Here is a 21,526-nt window from a genome sequence, read left to right on the forward strand (position 1 = left end):
TCCCCCCACCCCCTGCTAATGCCCCGTGTGTCTCTATCCCTCCCACCCAAGCCCTGCTCATGCTCCGTGTGTCTCTATCCCTCCCACCCACCCCCCGCTCATGCCCCGTGTGTCTCTATCCCTCCCACCCACCCCCCGCTCATGCCCCGTGTGTCTCTATCCCTCCCACCCACCCCCGCTCATGCCCCATGTATCTCTCCCGTCCCCCCAACCCCCTGCTCATGCCCCATGTGTCTCTCCCCTCCCCCCACCCCCTGCTCATGCCCCGTGTATCTCTCCCATCCCGCCCACATCCTGCTCATGCCCCGTGTGTCTCTATCCCTCCCACCCCCGCTCATGCCCCGTGTGTCTCTCCCCTCCCCCCACCCCCTGCTCATGCCCCGTGTGTCTCTCCCCTCCCCCCACCCCCTGCTAATGCCCCGTGTGTCTCTATCCCTCCCACCCAAGCCCCGCTCATCATCCGTGTGTCTCTATCCCTCCCACCCACCCCCCGCTCATGCCCCGTGTGTCTCTATCCCGAACCACCCACCCCCCACTCATGCCCCGTGTGTCTCTATCCCTCCCACCCACCCCCCGCTCATGCCCTGTTTGTCTCTATCCCTCCCACCCACCCCCTGCTCATGCCCCGTGTGTCTCTATCCCTCCCACCCACCCCCGCTCATGTCCCGTGTATCTCTATCCCTCCCACCCACACCCTGCTCATGCCACGTGTGTCTCTATCCCTCCCACCCCCGCTCATGTCCCGTGTATCTCTATCCCTCCCAACCACCCCCCGCTCACGCCCCGTGTGTCTCTACTCCTCCCACCCACCCCCTGCTCATGCCCCAGGTGTCTCTATCCCTCCCACCCACCCCCTGCTCATGCCCCGTGTGTCTCTCCCCTCCCCCCCACCCCCTGCTCATGCCCCATGTGTCTCTATCCCTCCCGCCCACCCCCCGCTCATGCCCTGTGTGTCTGTATCCCTCCCACCCACCCCCCGCTCATGCCCCGTGTGTCTGTATCCCTCCCACCCACCCCCCGCTCATGCCCCGTGTGTCTGTATCCCTCCCACCCAGCACCCGCTCATGCCCCGTGTGTCTCTATCCCTCCCACCCACCCCCTTCTCATGCCACGTGTGTCTCTATCCCTCCCACCCACCGCTCATGCCCCGTGTGTCTCTATACCTCCCACCCACCCCCGCTCATGTCCTGTGTATCTCTATCCCTCCCACCCACCCCCCGCTCAAGCCCCGTGTGTCTCTATCCCTCCCACCCACCCCCTGCTCATGCCCCATGTGTCTCATCCCTCCCACCCACCCCCTGCTCATGCCCCGTGTGTCTCTCCACTCCCCCACCCCCTGCTCATGCCCCGTGTGTCTCTATCCTCCCACCCACCCCCTGCTCATGCCCTGTGTGTCTGTATCCCTCCCACCCACCCCCGCTCATGCCCCGTGTGTCTGTATCCCTCCCACCCACCCCCCGCTCATGCCCCGTGTGTCTGTATCCCTCCCACCCAGCCCCCGCTCATGCCCCGTGTGTCTGTATCCCTCCCACCCACCCCCCTGCTCATGCCATCTGTGTCTGTATCCCTGTCACCCACCCCCCTGCTCATGCCCCCCACCCCCGCTCATGCCCCGTGTGTCTGTATCCCTCCCACCCAGCCCCCGCTCATGCCCCGTGTGTCTGTATCCCTCCCACCCACCCCCCTGCTCATGCCCCGTGTGTCTGTATCCCTCCCACCCACCCCCCTGCTCATGCCCCGTGTGTCTGTTACAATCCCACCGACCCCCGCTCATGACACACATGGGGTGTACCCCCACCCCCCGCTCATGCCCTGTGTCTCTCTCATGTTACCCCCCACCGCCCGCTCATGCCCCGTGTCTCTCTCCTGTTGCCCTCCACCCCCCGGTTATGCCCCGTGTCTCCCTCCTGTTGCCCCCCACCCCCCTCTCATGCCCCGTGTCTCCCTCGTTTTCCCCCTGCCCCCGCTCATGCCCCAGGTCTCCCTGCTGTTGCCCCCCACCCCTCCGCTCATGCCCCGTGCCTGTCTCCTGTTACCCCTCCACCCCCCGCTCATGCCCCGTGTCTCTCTCCTGTTGCCCCCCACCCCCCGGTCATGTCCCGTGTCTCCCTTCTGTTGCCCCCCACCCCCGGTCATGTCCCGTGTCTCCCTGCTGTTGCCCTCCCACCCCCCTCTCATGCCCCGTGTCTCTCTCCTGTTATTCCCCACCCCCCTCTCATGCCCCGTGTCTCCCTGCTGTTGCCCCCTACCCCCCGCTCATGCCCTGTGTCTCCCTGCTGTTGCCCCCCACCCCCCGCTCTTGCCCCATGTGTCCCTGCTGTTGCCCCCCTCCCCCTCTCATGCCCCGTGTCTCTCTCCTGTTACCCCCCACCCCCCTCTCATGCCCCATGTCTCTCTCCTGTTCCCCCCACCCCCCGGTTATGCCCCGTGTCTCACTGCTGTTGCCCCCCGCTCATGCCCCGTGTCTCTCTCCTGTTACCCCCCACCTCCCGCTCATGCCCCGTGTCTCCCTGCTGTTGCCCCCCACCCCCTGCTCATGCCCCGTGTCTCTCTCCTGTTACCCCCCAACCCCCTCTCATGACCCGTGTCTCTCTCCTGTTGCCCCCCACCCCCCGGTCATGCCCGGTGTCTCCCTGCTGTTTCCCCCTACCCCCCACTCATGCCCCGTGTCTCTCTCCTCTTACCCTCCACCCCCCGGTCATGCCCCGTGTCTCCCTGCTGTTACCCCCCACCGCCTGCTCATGCCCCGTGTCTCTCTCCTGTTCCCCCCACCCCCCGCTCATGCCCTGTGTGTCTCTCCTGTTGCCCCCCGCATCCTGCTCATGCCACGTGTCTCCCTGCTGTTGCCCTCCACCCCCCGCTCATGCCCCGTGTATCCCTGCTGTTGCCCCCGCTCATGCCCTGTGTCTGTCTCCTGTTACCCCCAACCCCTCTAATGCCCCATGTCTCTCTCCTGTTACCCCCACCCCCCTCTCATGCCGCGTGTCTCCCTGCTGTTGCCCCCCACCCCCCACTCATGCCCCGTGTCTCTCCCCTGTTACCCCCATCCTCCGCTCATGCCCCGTGTCTCCCTGCTGTTGCCCCGCAACGCCCTCTCATGCCCCTTGTCTATCTTCTGTTCCCCCACCCCCCGGTCATGCCCCATATCTCCCTGCTGTTGCCCCCCGCTCATGCCCCTTGTCTCTCTCCTGTTACCCCCACCCCCCGCTCATGCCCCGTGTCTCTCTCCTGTTAGCCCCCACCCCCCTCTCATGCCCAGTGTCTCTCTCCCGTAGCCCCCCACCCCCCGGTCATGCCCCGTGTCTCCCTGCTGTTGCCCCCCACCCCCCACTCATGCCCCGTGTCTCTCTCCTATTACCCGCCACCCCCGGTCATGCCCTGTGTCTCCCTGCTGTTACCCCCCACCCCCCGGTCATGCCCCGTGTCTCTCTCCTGTTCCCCCCACCCCCCGCTCATGCCCTGTGTCTCTCTCCTGTTTCCCCCCACCCCCCGCTCATGCCCTGTGTCTCCCTGTTGTTGCCCCCGCTCATGCCCCGTGTCTCCCTGCGGTTGCCCCCCACCCCCCTCTCATGCCCTGTGTCTCTCTCCTGTTGCCCCCCACCCTCTGGTCATGCCCCGTGTCTCCCTGCTATTGCCCCCCGCTCATGCCCCGTGTCTCTCTCCTGTTACCCCCACCCCCGGTCATGCCCTGTGTCTCCCTGGTGTTGCCCCCCACCCCCGCTCATGCCCCGTGTCTCTCCTGTTACCCCCAACTCCACTCTCATGCCCCGTGTCTCTCTCCTGTTACCCCCCACCCCCCGGTCATGCCCCGTGTCTCCCTGCTGTTGCCCCCACCCCCTGCTCTTGCCCTGTGTCTCCCTGCTGTTTCCCCTCCCCCCGCTCATGCCCAATGTCTCTCTCCTGTTACCCCCACCCCCCTCTCATGCCCCGTGTCTCTCTCCCGTTACCACCCACCCCCTCTCATGCCCCGTGTCTCCATCGTGTTCCCCCCACCCCCCGCTCATGCCCCGTGTCTCCCTGCTGTTGCCCCCCACCCCCCGCTCATGACCCGTTTCTCTCTCCTGTTCCCCCCACCTCCCGCTCATGCCCTGTTGTGTTCTCTTTATACACCCCGCCTTCCCTTTCCATGGTGGCCATCTTGGTAAAAGATTTTCCTTCCTGCACCGGGACTCCGCAGGCGTCCCGGTTTGGGAAGAAAAATCTTTTTTTTACCACCTGGGGTTCCCACTTTGAGGACCTAAGATGCTAGTGGTCTTCATCTATTGAAAAGGATGTTATGGTGACGTTGCACTAATAAAAACCTATGAAATGCAGTAAAAAAAATTGTGTTAAAGGGACGTTATGGTTAAGTTGCACTAATAAAAACCTATGAAATTCAATGAAAAAACGTTGTTAAAGGGACGTTATGGTTAAGTTGCGCTACTATGTTAAAGGGACGTTATGGTTCCAAGTAAAACCGAAAAACCCTTGAAATTCGCCAGCTATGGTAAGCTAAGCAACCATAACTCGCGCCACCACCGTGCACTGCTAAGACTAACACCCACGACATCAAAGATGACATCACAAATGTCATTGATGACATCACTGATGACATCACATGTCTGGCTCACTCTTTTTTCTTTTGCTGACATATCTAGGCCACATAGTTTTCTTCAGTAACAGTCAGAAACAAAAAAATGTATTTTATTTGTAGACGTATCCTTCAAGTAGGTTCTTACAGTAATTCCCTTAGAGTCCAGTCACATCATATGAAACACATACATACGGGAAGACACAAGCTTGAAAGACAGCAATCCTTTTTGTGCATAAAGATAATCAATAGACTTATCTCACTTTCTGATAGTTCTGTTGGTTTTTTTAATGGCTGTACTTTCCCTGTATATGGTCATATTTGTATACATTGTACTCACACTACTTTCCTTAGGGTCCAATCACATCAAGTGATACATATACATAGGGTAAATAGCAGCTTTGAAACAGCAATCATGTATTTGCATGAAAATAAAGTTAGGTTATGAATTGTTTCTGCTACTACTTGTGCTTTTTTGCTAACTTCACTTTCCCTGTATATACCCATATTGGTATGTGTTCTTGTCTCTTTGTGTTTTGTCTATAGTAATGCAATTATGTAATACATGGGTTTTATTAGCTACTTATTACATATTTCACAGTACACAAAAATCTATGAAGAATACAATTATCATTTCATTATTCAACATATTAACATTACGAATATTATACCTTCATCTTGCACGCTGCACACAATGCTATGTTTCTGCATGAGTAGCTTAGTATAATAGATAGAACCCCATAATAGAATGCTATTTATATCAATGCATCGTTCAATGCACTAATTAGGGTATGATATTTATTGCAATGATCCTTGACACTTTTTTCGCAACATTATAATAAGAATCCCTTGTACACATATTTCATGAAAAGTACATACACATGTGATGTCATCCGTGATGTCATCAATGACATTTGTGATGTCATCTTTGATGTCGTGGGTGTTAGTCTTAGCAGTGCACGGTGGTGGCGTGAGTTATGGTTGCTTCGCTTACCATAACTGGCGAATTTCAAGGGTTTTTCGGTTTTACTTGGAACCATAACGTCCCTTTAACAAAGTTTTTTCACTGAATATACAAATATATATTTACGTATATATATACATATATATATATATATATATATATATATATATATATATATATATGTTGAAAAAAAGAGGAGAGGGGGGCACTCCAGTTCCCTGCACAGTAAACCTTCCCAGCCACAGGTGTTCTCCTCCGACCGGTTTCTGTGCCAATACACGTCATCAGGGAGGCTGTCTTAACTTGCAGCTCACAGCAATTATATTCAGTGAAAAACTTTGTTAAAGGGACGTTATGGTTCAAAGTAAAACCGAAAAACCCCTGACATTCGGCAGTTATGGTAAGATAAGCAACCATAACTCGCGCCACCGTGCACTGCTAACACTAACACCCAGGACATCAAAGATGACATCACAAATGTCATTGATGACATCACTGATGACATCACATGGCTGGCTCTCCCTTTTTTTCCTTTACTGACATATCTAAGCCACATAGTTTTCTTCAGTAACAGTCAGGAAGTAAAAATTGAAAAGGTACTATAGTTGTAGACTTAGGGTCAAGTCAAATCATATGAAACATATACATAGTGGAAGACACAGGCTTGAAAGAGAGCAATCCTTTCTGTGCATGAAGATAATCATTAGGGTTATCAGCACTTTCTCATAGTTTTATTTTTATTACTCTACCTTCCCTGCATATGTTCATATTTGTATACATTATACTCACTCTCCTTTCCTTTGGGTGCAGTCACATCATGTGATACACATACATATGGTAAGTAGCAGCTTTGAAACAGAGCAATAGTTTCTCTGCATAAAGACAATCAGTTAGTTTATGAACTCTTTCTGCTACTACTGCTTTTTTGTTTACTTCACTGTCCCTGTATATACTCATATTTGTATGTGCTGTTGTCTCTTTGTGTTTTGTCTGTAATAATTATGTATTAAGTGGGTTTTATTATCTACTTATTACATGTTTCACAGTACGCAAAACTCTAATAAGAAAGCAGTTATCATTTCACTATTCAACATGGCAAGATTATGAATATGGCACCTTCATCATGTATGCTGCACACACTGCCTATGTTTCTGCATGAGTAGCCTTGTATACTGGATAGAACTTCATAATAGAATGCTATTTATATCAATGCATAGCTTAATGCACTAATTAGCTCATGATATTTATTCCAATGACCCTTGACTTTTTGGTCAGCATTATAAGAATCCCTTGTACAGAGTTTTTATGAAAAGTAAATGCACATGTGATGTCATCAGTGATGTCATCAATGACATTTGTGATGTCATCTTTGATGTCCTGGGTGTTAGTGTTAGCAGTGCACGGTGGCGCGAGTTATGGTTGCTTATCTTACCATAACTGCCAAATTTCAGGGGTTTTTCGGTTTTACTTTGAACCATAACGTCCCTTTACCAAAGTTTTTTCACTGAATTTCATAGGTTTTTAGTAGCGCATTTTAACCATAACGTCCCTTTAACAAAGTTTTTTTACTGAATTTAATAGGTTTTTAGTAGCGCAACTTAACCATAATGTCCCTTTAACAATGTTTTTTTACTGAATTTCATAGGTTTTTAGTAGCGCAACTTATCCATAACGTCCCTTTAACAAAGTTTTTTTACTGAATTTCATAGGTTTTTATTAGTGCAACTTAACCGTAAAGTCACTTTAACACATTTTTTTTTTACTGAATTTCATAGTTTTTTATTAGTGCAACGTAACCATAACGTCCTTTTCAATGGAGGAAGACCACTAGCATCCTAGGTTCTCAAAGTGGGAACCCGGGGTGGTAAAAAAAAGTTTTTCTTCCCAAACCGGGACGCCTGTGGAGTCCCGGTGTAGGAAGGAAAATCTTTTACCCAGATGGACACCAGTTAAAGGGAAGGCAGGTGTATAAATAGAACACAACAAGCCATCGGCGAGGGGTCGGAAAGACGAGGAGAGAGACACGGGGCATGAGCAGGGGGTGGAAAGAAGGGAGACACGGGGCATGAGCAGGAAAGAAGGGAGACACGGGGCATGAGCAGGGGATCGGGGGGAAGAAGGGAGACACGGGGCATGAGCGAGAAAGAAGGGAGACACAGGGCATGAGCGGGGGGTGGGGGTGAACAGGGGAGACACGGGCCATGAGCGGGGGGAAAAGGAGGGAGACAGACACGGAGCATGAGTGGGGGTGGGGGTGAACAGGAGAGACACGGGGCATGAGCGGGGGTAGGGCAAGGTGGGGCCCCCACCCCCGCTCATGCCCCGTGTCTGCCCTGTTCCAACGGTGCAGACACGGGGCATGAGCGGGTGGTTGGGGGGGAAGAAGGGAGACACAGGGCATGAGCGGGGAGTGGGGGGGAGACACGGGGCATGAGCGGGGGGTGGGGGGGAAGAAGGGAGACACGGGGCATGAGCGGGGGGTGGGTGGAATAATAGGTCAACAAGGGGCATCATAGGAGGGGGGACAAGGGGAAGACACGGGGCATGAGCAGGGGGTGGGAGGGAACAGGAGGAAGACACAGGGCATCAGCAAGGAGTGGGGGGGCAGGAGGAAGACACGGGGCATGAGCGGGGGGTGGGGGGCACAAGAGGTCAACAAGGGGCATCATAGGAGGGGGGACAAGAGGAAGACATGGGGCATGAACGGTGGTGGGGCAACAGGAGAGATACACGGGGCATGAGCGGGGGTGGGGGGTACAGGAGACAGACACGGGGCATGAGCGGGGGGTGGGGGGCAACAGTAGAGAGACACGGGGCATGAGCGGGGGGTGGGGGGCAACAGGAGACAGACACGGGGCATGAGCAGGGGGTGGGGAGAACAGTAGACAGACACGGGGTATGGTGGGGGGTGGGGAGAACAGGAGAGACATGGGGCATGAGCGGGGGGTGGGGGGATACAGGAGACAGACACGGGGCATGAGCGGGGGGCAACAGGAGAGAGACACGGGGCATGAGCGGGTGGGGGGAACAGGAGACAGACACGGGGCATGAGCGGGGGGTGGGGGGCAACAGGAGAGAGACGCAGGGGGTGGGGGCAACAGGAGACAGACACAGGGCATGAGCGGGGGCGGGGGAACAGGAGACAGACACAGGGCATGAGCGGGGCGTGGGGGGAACAACAGACACGGGTCATGAGCTGGGGGTGGGGAGAACAGGAGACAGACACGGGGCATGAGCGAGGGGGTGGGGGCAACAGGAGACAGACACGGGGCATGAGCGGGGGGGTGGGAGGCAACAAGAGAGAGACACGGGGCATGAGTGGGTGGGGGGAACAGGAGACAGACACGGGGCATGAGCAGGTGGGGGGAACAGGAGACAGACACGGGGCATGAGTGGGGGGTGGGGGTGAACAGGGGAGACACGGGCCATGAGCGGGGGAAAAGCAGGGAGACAGACACGGAGCATGAGCGGGGGTGAACAGGAGAGACACGGGGCATGAGCGGGGGTGGGGCAAGGTGGGGCCCCACCCCCGCTAATGCCCCGTGTCTGCCCTGTTCCAACAGTGCAGACACGACGGGGCATGAGCGGGGGTTGGGGGGGAAGAAAGGAGACATGGGCACAAGCAGGGAGTGGGGGGAAAGGAAGACACGGGGCATGAGCGGGGGGTGGGAGGGAACAGGAGGAAGACACAGGGCATCAGCGAGGAGTGGGGGGACGGGAGGAAGACACGGGGCATGAGCGGAGGGTGGGGGAACAAGAGGTCAACAAGGGGCATCATAGGAGGGGGGACAAGAGGAAGACATGGGGCATGAGCGGTGGTGGGGGCAACAGGAGAGAGACACGGGGCATGAGCGGGGTGTGGGGGGTACAGGAGACAGACACGGGGCATGAGCGGAGGGTGGGGGGCAACAGGAGAGAGACACGGGGCTGAGCGGGGGGCAACAGGAGACAGACACGGGGCATGAGCGGGGGGTGGAGCCAACAGGAGAGAGACACGGGGCATGAACGGGGGGGTGGTGAGAACAGGAGACAGACACAGTGCATGAGTGGGGGGTGGGGGGTGGGGGGAACAGGAGACAGATACTGGGCATGAGCGGGGAGTGGGGAGAACAGGAGGCAGACACGGGGCATGAGCGGGGGGGTGGGGGGCAATAGGATACAGACACGGGGCATGAGCGGGGGTGGGGGGCAACAGGAGAGAGACACGGGCATGAGCGGGGGTGGGGGTACAGGAGACAGACACGGGGCATGGGTAGGGGGCAACAGCAGACAGACACGGGGCATGAGCGGGGGGTGGGGGCGGTACAGGAGACAGACACCCAAGACTCTATGCCCTGGCCACAGCCACCGCAGCATATCACATTCATAGAGTCAAACATTTCAACTATGTTCTATGGAAACATTTAATGTCCGCGGACATTATGAGTGTTCTTAGAACACTTTCAACTTGCCAGCGAACAATACGGACAGTGTCCTCAGAACACCCCCATTTTGTTTATTTGCGAACATTTCAGGACACTGCGTGTGTTCTAAGAACACATTCAACTTGCCATCGAACAATACGAACAGCATCTTCAGGACACCCCCTACAAACATTTCAGAACAACGCGAGAGTTCTTAGAACACATTCAACTTGACAAAGAACAATACGGACAGCGTACTCAGGACACCCCCATTTTGTTTATTTGCGAACATTTCAGGACACCGCAAGTGTTCTTAGAACACATTCAACTTACCAGTGAACAATACGGACTATGCCTTCTGGACACCCCCTACGAAAATTCCAGGACACCACGAGTGTTCTTAGAAACGTCTTCAAAACACCCCCATTTTGTTTATTTGCGAACATTTCAGGACACCGCGAGTGTTCTTAGAACACATTCAACTTGACAGAGAACAATACGGACAGCGTCCTCAGGACACCCTCATTTTGTTTATTTGCGAACATTTCAGGACACCGCGAGTGTTCTTAGAACACATTCAACTTGCCACCCACAACCCTCATTCATATTTGCAAACATTTCAGGACACACCGAGTGTACGACAACGTCTTCAGAACACCCCCATTTTGTGTATTTGCAAACATTTCAGGACACTGCGAGTGTTCTTAGAACACATTCAACTTGACAGAGAACAATACGGACAGCGTCCTCAGGACACCCCCTACGAACATTCCCCAGACACCGCGAGTGTTCTTAGAAACGTCTTCAGAACACCCCTATTTTGTTTATTTGCAAACATTTCAGGACACCGCGAGTGCTCTTAGAAAACATTTTTTTTTTTTTATTTTTTTTTTTTTTTATTTTGTAATTTTATAGTTTGATTTACAAACTTTTTAAAACAAAAGAAAAACACTCTTCTCACAGATTTTACCACAGGGTACAAAGCGCAATCACTTGTCACAGACTCTATCATTGTCTTTTGTTTCCAACATCTCCTTTGACATCGTCTTTCAAGATTTCATCCAAATAGTCAATTATTCGACATGTCAGCGGTACATTTTTCCCACTAAGGATATAAAACCACCAATCTTCCATGTTTGAGTTCTTCGGGGCGTATTTCCCTAGGTGTACTGTTCGTTGGCTTTTAAGGTCTGCACATTCGATTACTAAATGTTTGGTAGTTTCAACTTCGTCTTTACATACTCTGCATAGGTTATCCCCTATATCCTTGGCGTGTATTCTGAATAATTGATCTTTTGTTCTGCAGGCGTTTAGACGCAATTTCATAAAACTGTCGCGATGGTATCTTGATGGGAATTGTTTTATGTACGCCGGTGTTAAGTCTAGCCCATTTGCAGCTGGACCTAGGTATAATGCAGATGTTAAGTTATTGTATCTTTCTGTATTTAAAATCCATTGCCATTGTTTTATTTTTTTTTTTGCAGTTTCAGGGCGATTTATCAACGTGTCTAGGGTGATATCTGCACTAACTAGTATTTTTTTGACGCTTTCTTTCCAATCATTTATCAGAGAGCGCGTGTGCTCACTATGGCAGTTTTTAAAGATTTCGTACGCTGGTTCTGGAGGGTTTAGATTCATTTTCCTTAGGAGTGAAATAGATTTCCATAGGACTGCTCCTTGCAGGGAGTCTAGTGCGAGCTCGTTTCGAATTTTGATTACCGAGATGTAAGTTGGTAGCCTCAAGACCTTTCTCCAAAATTTGCCTTCTAGGTACGGCCATATTCTATGATGTAGATTCCAAGCGGATTCTGCGCCATACGTTAGTGCCGGTGTTACCTTTAGTTGGTAGAATTCCTGTACTGGTAGCATCGTAAATTTCCCGTATAGTCTATGCAATTTTGTGGCTTGTTGTGCAAATGTCAGGGTCCGCTGTATTAGATCTTTTGACCATGCCCATTCTCTTATTGATGTGTTAAATAAGATGCCCAGATATCGTATTTCTTTTGTTTTTTCTATATTTTCCGCTGCAATTGACCATTTGTACTTGTTATTCCTTTTTCCTGCCGTCCAACCAATTGACATAATCTTGGTCTTTGCTGTATTGATTTGCAGTTTATTTTTGCGCATGTAATTGTCAAGCGCTGTTAGCAGCCTTTGCAGGCCAATCTGCGTTTGGTCGGCTAAGACTATATCGTCAGCGTACGTGATACCTCTTATTTGATGGCCATTTATTTTCGGAGGAAAGCAATTTACTTGGTTTAAAGCAGTTGGAATATCAGCGATAAAGAGCTTGAAGAGCAGCGCTGCTAGGGGGCACCCTTGTTTCACACCCGTGTTTGTCATAATGGGGGATGTCAGGTCTCCTTGTTGGTTCAGTCGTACCCTGATTGAGGTGTTTGTGTGCAGGGCAATTATAGGCTGTAAAATCTCTTCGGGGCAGCCCCAGCTCCTCAATTTCTTCCACAGTAACTCACGATTTATCGAGTCGAACGCTTGGCGCATATCGACAAAAGCTAGGTGTATGTTTCTTTTTTGTTTTAGCGCTTCTAGTTTTAGTAAATTCAATATTACTAGGTTCACTTCAGTCCCCACTCCTTTGGTGAACCCAGTTTGCCGAAGGTCCAAGCGGTTCGATTTCGAGGCCCAATTTGCTAACTTCTGCTGCAGAAAGGATGCCATTATTTTACCAATCGTGTCTAGCAGCGCGATTGGTCGGTAGTTGGAGGGGTCTTCGCGTAAGCCTTTTTTGTAGATTGGCACTATTATTGCCGTGGTCCAAGACTGAGGAACTTTTTTTGCCGTTGTGATGTGATTAAGTACAATCTCAATGAAGCGGGACCATTCTGTTTTATTCTTTTTTAGCATTATGTTACTAATTCCATCTGGTCCAGCCGCTCTAGAGTTTTTGAGTTTTGAGATTTTTATGTTTATGTCTTCAAGTTGTTCAGACGTATCCCACTTTACTTGAGTGATATTATTATCACTGTTCGTGCATTCACTGTTGGTGAAGAATAGTTTTGAGAAGTGATCTACCCAAGTCGCCTCGGTTACCCCATTAGCCAGCTTTAAGTTCTGAAACGGAGCTTCGTTATTCAGAATCGCCCAGGTTTCACTTGCATTTTTTGTTACTATTAGTTTTAACATCAGAGCTCCTCTTTCCTGATCTCTCATTGAAACAAAGGATTTTTTCCAATTATGATATTGTTGTTTCCTTTTTTTAATCAGCAGTAAAGTTTGTGGGCCGAAGTTTTTCTTTAGTTTTCTTATGTCTTTCCGTACCTCTTTTTTTTTATCGTTGGTCAGTGTACTCCACTTATGTTTGTGTTGTACGTTGTTACCTGTTTTCCTTCCTTTGGGTAAATGAAATTGCATCAGCAGAGGCATATAGTTTATCAGAGGTACTGCCTCGTCATTCTCCGATTGAAGTTTCGCAGTCATAGTTGAGATTTGTTTTCTATTTAATCTCAAGCGATTGCCAGCTTGATTTGTTTCAAGGGCACCAGTATGTATCCTGTCAGCGATGTACTGGTCTGTTTGCCAAAGCAGCACTAACGCGTCGTGGTCACTTCTTGTCATTATGTGCATGGAGAGATCAAGAACTTGGTCCCAGAGATTTGCAGAGACCCAGATGTAGTCCAAGGTTTTGTGTAGGCCCATGTTGTGCCACGTGTGAGGAGGCGGGAAGTCACCTGTTAGGTTTCCATTTGTCATCATACAATTCCTCATTTGCATGGCCTGAGTCATGCCAGCCACAACCCCCATTCATATTTGCGAACATTTCAGGACACAGCGAGTGTTCGACAACGTCTTCAGAACACACCCATTTTGTGTATTTGCGAACATTTCAGGACACCGCGAGTGTTCTTAGAACACATTCAACTTGACAGAGAACAATACGGACAGCGTCCTCAGGACACCCACATTTTGTTTATTTGCGAACATTTCAGGACACCGCAAGTGTTCTTAGAAGCGCCTTCAGAACACCACCATCTTGTTTATTTGCGAACATTTCAGGACACCGCAAGTGTTCTCAGAACACATTCAACTTGACAGAGAACAATACGGACAGCGTCCTCAGCACACCCCCATTTTGTTTATTTGCGAACATTTCAGGACACCGCGAGTGTTCTTAGAACACATGCAACTTGCCAGCCACAACCCCCCATTCATATTTGCGAACATTTCAGGACACAGCGAGTGTTCGACAACGTCCTCAGAACACCCCCATTTTATGTATTTGCGAACATTTCAGGACACTGCGAGTGTTCTTAGAACACATTCAACTTGACAACGAACAATACGGACAGCATCCTCAGGACACCCCCATTTTGTTTATTTGCGAACATTTGAGGACACCGCGAGTGTTCTTAGAACAGTTTCAGCTTGCTTGCGAACAAAACGGACACATATTGGGTCCTAAGAACACCCCCCATTCAGTTTATTTAGAACATTTCAGAACACCCGTGATGTCCGCAGACAAATTGAACACAAAAAGAACGTCTAACACATAAAAAAACACAACTTTCATCTTATTTCATACACTCCCACCCTCCCCAAACACTTCTACACACCAACACACTCTACTAAATACAAATTTTGAACAAAGTTTCACCGCGCTGTCCGCGTACGTCCGCGAATCCAAGATGGCGGGCGCTACCGAAAATCTGACGCGCTTCACGCTCCACGCCGTCCAATCAGCAAACACGTCGCATGTCCGCGGACATCACGCAAGCCGATTGGCCAATCAGGACACTGTCTGCGGAGTGAACAGGGAAGTGTGTCCGCGGACCGAACACAGATATCACTAATTTTTTTTTACCTACTTTTTGGTCATTTTAAAAAAAAACTACTGGACGGATTTTCACCAAATTTGCAAAAGCACGCTTTCGGGACCAAGCCGCTGCTCCTGGTCCAAATTTGGTGAAAATCCGTCCAGCGGTTTGGGCTGTAGACACGAGCAACATTTTTTTCCCATACAGTCTATGGGAAGAAAAAAAGTTTTGGGACCCCCCCTATAACTTTGCCCCCCCCTGGACGAATCCTCACCAAACTTTGCAAACAAATTCAGAGTGACCCAAATACTTTTGTTCCAAAGTTTGGTGAGGATTCGTCCAGGGAGAGCAAAGTTATAAGACGCCCAAAAAGTGCTCTTCCTATGGAAACACCAAGTTAACCATAACTACATGGCCACTACTGTGGCCATGTAATATAGATATAGAGAGAGAGAGAGAGAGAGAGAGAGAGAGGAGCATGAGCAAGAGGGATAACAAAAGAAACACAGACAAATCGAGTGAGAGAAAGACAGACAGATAGAGCTGTATCAGTCCCAGGAAAAATAACAAAGTATGTCACCCTTCTGCATATAGACTATGGCTGATTCTGATGGGCTTCTGTTAAAAAAATTAAATGATATGATATGATAGTTTATTAATATAGCGCCTATACACAATGTGTTTTAACGCGTTTCAAGGCAAGGGAGAGAACAAGGGAAAATACAATGACATTCTTACAGGCCATGAACAGTAAGGATGTGAAATTAACTATTGTACTCGGCCTGACGACATTTCAGATAGTGCAAGTGCTAAGACATAGATAAGGAAAGGAGCGGGGTAGTGGGAAGGAAAGGGAAACAGACAGGCGACTTTGCATACTAGGCCTGATGACATTTCTTGTAGAGCCGGAGGAAAACAAAAGGTGAGGGAGAGGGGTGCAGAAGGGAGGGAAGGAACAAAACAAGCAACTGTCATACTAGGCCTGACAACGTTTGAGATAGTGCTGGAGGGGATGGGGGAGCGACAGACGAGGTTGCTATCATACTAGGTCCAATGACAATTCTGATAGAGTAAGTGCATAGAAGAAAGTAAGGGGAGGAGGGGAGGAGATAGGAAACGGGAGAGGGGAGGGGAGTAGAGAACAGAAAGTAAGCAGTCAAAAAGAGTGAAGAAGCAAGAGGGGAGAGTGAATACAATTGCAGAGGTCAGTAGTAACACATAATGTTGCAAGCCAGGGTGCAAGATGAAGATGGGAACAGCATGATTCAGGGCCACCATGAGTACAAGATGCAAAGGAAGTCCAGCATGAGAGTTGAGAAAGGGTGACGCACCATCAATCAATGAAGTTGATATCATGAAGAATATCATGTCAGAGTAACATATCCGTTTGATGAATTGACGTCTGCCCTGCAGAGTACAATGATGAGTAGAAGTGATAGCGTTGCCTAAGGTCTCACACTTGTACAAACCAAGAGCCAACACAATCATAAAGTTAAAACAGGCATAGTTAAGAGATATACCTCGTTTGCGTTTTGTGGTAAGGGAATCTATACTCTCAAAAGGGGTGTGAATGTGATACTATTGCCACCTAAACAGTGAAGTGTAACAGTACAAAATAAATCAATGTTCATTTAAGGTTATATAAAAATATATACTTTAATCAAGTAACCATGTACAATAATAACTAGAAAAGGCTGTACACACCCAAACCTGTAGAAGGAACACAAAATATGCAGAGATAGAAGAGATGCAGCACTTTTGCCAATGGTACAGGGGGAAAAAAGGCAATTAAAAGACCAGAATGTTCAAAAAGCATAGTTTCTGAAGTGGAAAAAGGTATTAAAATGACCTATCCAGTCTCTAAGGCTCAAAGATGGACAAGGGGGGCAGGAATAACAGTCAGTAATACCTTTGCAAATTTCTTGGCTTCTCCCCATCGGTTACATGTCTTTTTGGTTAGAGGATGTAGCATTCATGGTGATCGAGCCAAAGCAGAAAGTTGCTTCAGACACAAAGCATCTATTAGAGCTGTGCAGATCGGATGGACACCAGGTTTAGTCGGCTAGCGAGGTTCAACACTGGCGAGCTGGTACCAGGATGCGCTGGGAAGTCAATATGATGCATAGGCTCTGCATTTGCTATTCAGGGGACACCAAGGTCATGTCGATCGACATACAGAAGTTGCGATGAAGAAGCCAGTGGTCCGAACAGTACACTGGACAATGCAAAGCAGCAGTAATTCTTTAGTTCAAGCCGAAGCAACTAAGTGCTTCAGCTGTGCAATAGGTTCAACAGGAAAACAGTGTTTCTGTTGAGAGTCAGATGAATACGTCATTCATAGCTTCTGCCCCTCCCTAGTTCAATATTGCACAGGTGAGAAAAATTACTCACAAAGACAACTGTACCACCCTTATCCCAGGCAAGTATAGCAGGAGATGGGCGCAATCGAAGCTGAAGATGGTATGAGTAAAACCAAACTAACGTTGTAACAATACCTGTGCATGCATTAGACATGAAGCAAATGTGCGCTCAACATGATATGATATATTTTATTTATAGCGCGCCCACACACAAGTGTTTCAAAGCGCGAAGAACGTTAACGTGAACATGAAGAATGCGAACACTAGGTAATACATGCATTTAGTCATGAAAAATACATGAACGTAGCATCCATAAATTATGAAGATTACTAACATAAGCAATGTATAAGCTGAATGCAACATGAACAACAAGCGAAAATAGTTCACTAACATAGAAGTGCAATTGTAATGGACAGCCATCTTTTCCAAAATGGAAGCCACAACACACTTCTAAGCAAATGACAGGCCTCAATGCTTCCAAGAGCTCAAAATGCTGAAATAACAAATACTGTTCCTCACAGAGCTCACAGAGCTCACAGAGCTCAGAGAGAGCTCACACAGCAGCTAGCAGCTCAACTGAAGGTTACCAAGGATAAGGGAGGATAGGAACGGCAGAGAACAGTACGAGATAACAGTTCCAAAGACACAAGCCATATATTCTCAGATCAATTCATAGTACAACACGCCTTTGTAAACCAGGTGCAGGACAGCTATAAGCCAACAGACATGATTTTATTTTAGAATTAGTAACGTGCATACCCCATAAGTGTCCGGCCAGAGTCTGTATCAGAAAAATCAACACAATTGTAGTTCTTAGGCTGCCCTGATTAGAGGCTTAGTACCTATACATTGACAGAGGGAGTTAGAGGAAAAGCGCCTGACCTCCAGGTTGTGGTTCTTGAAAATGGAACCATCAGAAGACCTTGTGCCATAGATTGAAGGGGGCAGTTGGTGCAGTAGGTAACAATTTATGATGCCAAATATCCTCAGGCCAGGCCGTGAATACATTGAAAAACCAGGCATCGGATTTTAAACAAAATCCTCTACTGCACTGTAGGCCAGTCAAGACATTTTCGGTAGTGCGAGACTGCTGATTTCCTATATAGTGCAAAGATCAGCCTGACCTCAGAATTCTGAGTGACCTGTAATCAGAGGCGCCATCAAGGGGTGGCCAAGGGGGGCCACCGCCATCCTTATAAAAATGCTGCCCCCCCCATCGGCTCACCTGCCTCATATGAATGCAACTTCATGTGCCACCTCATTAGGCCACCCCTATAAAAAATGTCTGGGGGCGCCACTGCCTGTGATCTCTGTAGTTGGATTTTTGGAATGCCAATGGGAAGGACATTACAATAGTCCAACTTAACAGTAGTCCATGGAGAATTACTCAAGAATGTCCCCAGTGGCAAGAGAAAACATAACGCCTGCATTAATATTAGCTAAATTCCCAATAATTGTAGGGTAAAATAATTCCAAACATGGTCCCATTGCACATGACCCATAAATGAAGAACATTGTCTATTCTTTAGCAATGAACACAAATAAGACATCTGCCTTACGCCTAACATGTATCCCCTGACATGAGATGACACACAAGGCCAAATACAAACAGATCACTCTGGCTCATGGCCTAGAAATAAGGGATGGTATCTTCTTTAATTCAAAGGAAAGCAGTCCTTTATCCTCTCTCCCCTACACCTGTCAGGATCGTGTCTTCATGACCTGTATGTTGTCCAAGGTTGGTCAGTAGAACTCCAACAAATCGAAACCTCCGATGTTGGGCCATCCATTACATTTTATGCCAAGCAATAGTTAATTGTAGAGATGATGTCTTTTTACTGTTATCAATTTAGAGGTGGTCTCAGGAGGAGCCATCTGACAGGCATTACCCAATCACAAATGTAACCTCTATGGAATGTATATGTAGTCACCACTATTAACAAATCCCTCTGCCCTGTAGGTTTGGATAACTAAGACTACAGTAGGATGTCAGTTATAACAAATATTTAATAAATAAATTGCTGTGTTTTTTATAAGCATGTTAAGAGTGTCAAGGATGTTATACTTGTTTGCTGTCCCTGTTTTAATTAGATGATGATAAAGCTGTGTTTTGTCTTTCACTTTATCTATTTCCATTATTGATGCTGATTTGATCTGACTTCTGAACCTCTGTGTAATCTGGGACATCCAGGCCGTCTTAACATTTTGAAGAACAATGAACATGAGAGGCTGGGTTGAAGGGTCCTGGTGGTTCATTCGGCACTGAAAACGCTTGAATCACGGTTTGCAGTGAGTTGACATTGAAAACACAGGAATCCTGGCAGTTTTGGCTCTCAAGAGCTAAGAGTGCCACTCCCGTATCTTAAGGGCTAAGGCTAGTCCTTTCCTAGGGCTCCCAAACATGGGGGAGGTGGGCACACACCTTCAGCGTCCTGCACCACAGTGAGGACCCAGGCAACAGGGTGGCTGGCAGAGATGCAGGTCTATGTCCAGCAGCAGAGTTCACCCCCAAAGCTCCCTGAGGTTGGATTGGGGACAGAGCTCGCCTCTGCCTTTGAACACCTGCTTCCACATAACAACTGGAGGACTTTAGAACGTACTACCAGGGCTGGATTCCAGAGATGATTCAAAGAAGTGGTGGGAGACCCCTTCTTTTAAAGGTGAAAACCCAAAGGTGATTGAACTAAAGCTAGCCTGTTTTAGATGTCCAATCCGAGCACTTGACCTTGTCCTTCTGACATCACACAAAAAGTGCTTTGTGCTACAAGAAGTGGAGGGGACAGGAAAGAGAGAGTGAGGCAGAGAAAAACAATATGGCAGATTCTTCCCCAAACTGTAGAAATCTCTTCCTGGCTACACTTAACTCACCCCTTAAATTCTCAATAGAATCAAAGCTCTTTAGAGATGCAGCACCCTTGTGAGAGGCCTAGCCCTTTTTGAATGGTTGTGCTCTTGTATCCCTGCTCCCAGGTCAGCTTCCCATGGAGTAGCTGCCCCTGGGGAAATAGTGTTACCTGCTCTTACAAAGGATCAAAGAGAGGCAATCCCCCAAGGCTACATACAGTACTGCCAATGGGCATGGGGATCCTTGTCTGGAATTATTATATCCCTTCCAAATCTGAACTGGGCCCAGAGGGCTGACATATATTCAATATTCATTTAATGTGACTGGGATAACTATGGGAGATGCCGGCCACCATACCCTAACTCAGGTCTGGCTAATATTTACCGTTTTACATGCCACCAGGACAGAATACTCAGAGTTATGCAGTTTTTGCAACATAGGTGCATATCTTTAATGCAGCCCCTGCACTGCAGAGACTTAGCTGTCACTGCTGCTGTCAAGAGGGCACATGTGACTTGAACATGCTTGGTGCCACTCCAGGGCAGGTGTTGCCATCGGGATACTGCTGCAGCAGTGCACAGGTGTACACTATATATGTTTGACATGTAGTGTTATGAAAGGGAAATCCAATCAGCAGAGTTCCATTACTGAAATGAAATTACCTGCATCAATGTATTCATTACTAATAATTAAAAAAAAGCCAGGACTTCCACACCCCTGCCAGGTGGCAATGTCTCACAGTCAGCCCATCACTCCATAGTAGAACGCATTTCAGTAAGTTACAGAAGAAAGGGTGAAAGCAGGTGATACACAGAGGGGGTGGAGAGACAAAGAGAGGGAGACAGGAAGAGAGAATGACATTGAGAGAGATAGAGTGTGTGTGTGTTTGAGAGAGAGAGAGAGAGAGAGAGAGAGAGAGAGAGAGAAAGAGAGCGATAGAGAGATGGAGAGAGAGAGAGAGAGAGAGAGAGAGAGAGGAAGAGGAAGAGAGAGAGAGAGAGAGAGAGAGAGAGAGAGAGAGAGAGAGAGAGAGAGAGCTGGATGATGGGTGCATGGTGTAATGTAAACATCCAGGCAATAATGATCGCAGAATGCAACATGTGTGATGCATCATAACTGAATGCTGTTGTCAGTGTCATCTTTCTGCTGCTGGACTATGGTTGACTTTCTGGGGGATTTGCTTAAAAATGTTTATATATAATATAATGTGAACGGGAGGAGCAGAGGAATTGTCTCAAGCTACCCAACTTTTACTTTCTAGGGTGAGTCCTAAATAATGATTAAACAGTGTTGCTAAGCCTATTTACGATGAATGGCATGTCTACTTCCATCGCAATGGGATATAATGAATGGAGTGATTCTACCTCACTATTTGCTGAAGCACTCTGTTTGGTTAGATGTTATTGAGCCCTCACCAGTAAACTGTGCCACAATTTGAACTTTGTAAAGTGTTTAATTACAAAACCGGATGTAATATTGCTCCCTTAGGAGAAGTCCTCTGATGACGTGTTTCGGCACAACTAGTGCCTTTTTAAAATCAGGGCGTTTAATCCAAATGACTTCCAAATCACTACAATTATGTGTACTGCGATCATTCTCATGTTGATTCTTG

The sequence above is a fragment of the Ambystoma mexicanum genome, chromosome 1q, assembly GCF_040938575.1.
Source record: "Ambystoma mexicanum isolate Mex_15411 chromosome 1q, UKY_AmexF1_1, whole genome shotgun sequence".
NCBI classification, from domain to species: Eukaryota; Metazoa; Chordata; class Amphibia; order Caudata; family Ambystomatidae; genus Ambystoma; species Ambystoma mexicanum.